Genomic DNA, 2,846 nt, shown 5'->3' with positions numbered 1-2,846 from the left:
GACGCCAGCGAGGACCTGGAGCGCTTGGCTGAGGGCAGTGAGGAGAGACGCAGAGGGTCCCGCGGAGCTCAGAGGGCGCAAGTCTCGCATCCCAGGGATCCGCGAGAGCCGCACGGAGCGGGAACAGGAGCTGCGCACACAGGCCTCGGACAACCGGGAGATCGATCGGCGCCTGAACAGCCTGGAGCCAGACCTCGTGCAGCTGTGCACGATCCGAGACCAGGACCTGGATGGCTCCCCCTGAAAGGCGCCCGCCCGGCGGGAGAAAATCAACGATGCTCGGGAATCACAAAGGAGCCTGAAGCCCAGTCTGCACTGATGGAGGATGAGGGTGCCCTCCCCCACCGTGAGGGGCGAACCTGGCATGTGGGCACGATCCACCGCCCGCAGGACGAGGAAATGCCGGACGGCAGGCGGGAGGAGACCTTCCTCATCCCTGAGAGCAGCCAGCGGACCCCTGTGCCTGCTCAGTGGGGTGGACGGCGATTCCAAACGCTGTGTCATCTACCGCTCGGCCCCTGGCTTGGCTTTTGCGAGCCCTACAGCCTGTACGGGTCGCTGCAGGAGCTGGTGCGGCATGACCAGCACCCCTCCCTCGTGCAACACAACCATGCACTTACTGTCACACTGACACATCCCATGTGAGCCCCGCCCCCACCCCCACCCCCAGCCCGATGACTCATACAGAGCAGGACTCCATCTTTCTGTCTCTTTGTGAATCTTTCTCTGTCTCAATCTCGCTCTTGCTTTCTGAGTCTCTCTTCCTGTCACGCGTTCTATCCCCATCTCTGTCCTCCCTGACTCTCTTAGTGCCTGTACCTCTAAGTCTCTGTTAGAGCAGCATACCTCCTCCAACCCTGTAAATATTTCTCTCTTCTTCTCATCCAGTGCGGCTAGAGAGCGGCCCCGTTCCTGAGTAGGGGCTGCCGGGGATTGAGAAAATGAAAGAAAGAGACAGAGACAGAAGGAAAAAGCTGGGGGCGGGTGGGACAGCTGTCCTCTGATGGAGAGACAGGGACCCAGAGCCAATACAACATTTTTATTTTATACAGAAAAAGACAAAGGAGATTATGTGCGTTCTTGTGGCTTCTTTGTAATCGTCACTCCCGGCTGAGCCTGGATAATTGTGTTTGTTCCTGGTGCTTGGCTGGATTTACCCACCCCCTGGCACCCGGGCTGAAGGTCAGGCTGACAACACACCTGCCTCTGGTGTGTTTCCAGGACGTGGCTCTGCCAACGCCACTGGATTCAGCTGACAATAATTAAAGAAATGCTCATGTGCCTTCCCAGGCGCTCTCCACACTCCCCATGCCCCCTGCCCTCATGGGCACTGCCCTCCCCTGGCTCTGGCTGCCCCCACCCTGCCTGCACCTGCCCTGATTACAAAGGCCCCTGGGGTGCTCAGCCCCAGCCTGGTGCCCTGATTTTTAAGCCATAGACCTGGGTCAGGGCAGGAAGAAGGCAGGAAGGAACTTGGCTGGGCCACTTCCAAGAACCTCAGCTGTGACATTTGGGGCCGGCGGGCCCCGCCCCACAGACTCAGCTTCTCCTCCCAACCCTGAAGTGAAACCCGCCCGGTTCCCCCCATGGAGCTGCTGCCCAGAAGCCCTCCTCCCCCCAAAGCAGTGGCTCAGTGGATAGAGCATCGGCCTGCGGACTGAAGGGTCCCAGGTTCAGTTCCGGTCAAGGGCATGTACCTTGGTTGCAGGCACATCCCCAGTGGGGGGTGTGCAGGAGGCGACTGATCGATGTTTCTGTCTCATCGATGTTTCTAACTATCCCTCTCCCTTCCTCTCTGTAAAGAATCAATAAAATATATATTTTTTAAAAATAATAAAATAAAAATAACCTCAAGAGCTGGGCCTGCCTGACCCCCGGCTTCCCAGGAACCGAGGCTGCTGCAGAGACTGCTGGGCCAGGTGAGCGCCGCCGCCCACAGCACCTCCGCTCGACGCAGTTCCCAGGTGTCCAGATCATTCTCCCTGATCGTGTCGGGTTCGATTTTGTTTCCTTGACTGTGAACCCATTTTCTCCTCTTTTGGGACAAAGCCCTGGTTTTCTATGCTGCCATGGACTCCCCCCCCCCCCCCGCCTGCCCAGCTCGGCCGGCCGGTGGGTTTTGTATGGTACGTTGATACTGATGTGGATATAAGACACTGAACTCAAAAAAGGAAAATGGGACAGTGACAAATAAGAAACCTTGGAGCCAGCGAAGGGCAGTTTGTCCAGACTGTTGAGAGCTGAGAATTAGAGTTTAATTGGGATAGAAGTCCTGCTCCTGGCACCCGCTGCCTGGAATCTGAGCCTCTGCTTTTAGGTTTTCCCGTCCCAGTGTTTGGAGGCGGCCTATTTAACACTCCTGGCTGCAAAGTGTTTGTGCAGAAGCCGTGAGTATTAAGTGTTTGCTGTGCTTACCAGGTTTAGCTCTCTGTAAGGAGCGTGGAATCATGTTAAACGCCCCATGTTCTCAAGAAGCTTGACTTTTAAAATAAAAAATAAAGAAGAAATATAAATATTAAAAATAAAGAAGCAGCTTGAGTTTTAGTGGCAAAATCAGGCAGGCAGGCGGGCAGTGGCAGGCGGGCAGTTAGGGGGGATCAGGCAGGCAGGCAAGCAGTTAGGAGCTAGTGGTCCCGGGCACATCCCCTGAAAGGTTCCAGATTGCGAGAGGGTGCAGGGTGAGCTGAGCCCCGCCCCCCCCCACCTCCCCGTGCACAAATCTCGTGCACCCGGCCTCTAGTAATAAAATAAAAAGATAAGAGGTACTGGTTCTTGGGGCTTTTAAGCCAAGGAGGCTCGTGTGCCTGCCCGACCTGGGTCTCGGCCGCTGGCACGGGAGTGTCTCC

General features: G+C 56.4%; 1 protein-coding gene across 1 annotated transcript in view; it reads left to right on the top strand.

Annotated features, from left to right (window-relative positions):
* Positions 1 to 2,846, top strand: part of IFNGR2 (interferon gamma receptor 2 (interferon gamma transducer 1)) — a gene marked incomplete at its 5' end in the record, with an annotated part of 18,711 nt that overhangs the window by 8,362 nt on the left and 7,503 nt on the right. The gene's annotated exons all lie outside the window — the stretch shown is intronic.

The sequence above is a fragment of the Myotis davidii genome, unplaced genomic scaffold, assembly GCF_000327345.1.
Source record: "Myotis davidii unplaced genomic scaffold, ASM32734v1 scaffold170, whole genome shotgun sequence".
NCBI classification, from domain to species: domain Eukaryota; kingdom Metazoa; phylum Chordata; class Mammalia; order Chiroptera; family Vespertilionidae; genus Myotis; species Myotis davidii.
The sequence above is the reverse complement of the archived record's forward strand: the minus strand, read 5'-3'. Positions and strand labels throughout refer to the sequence as shown.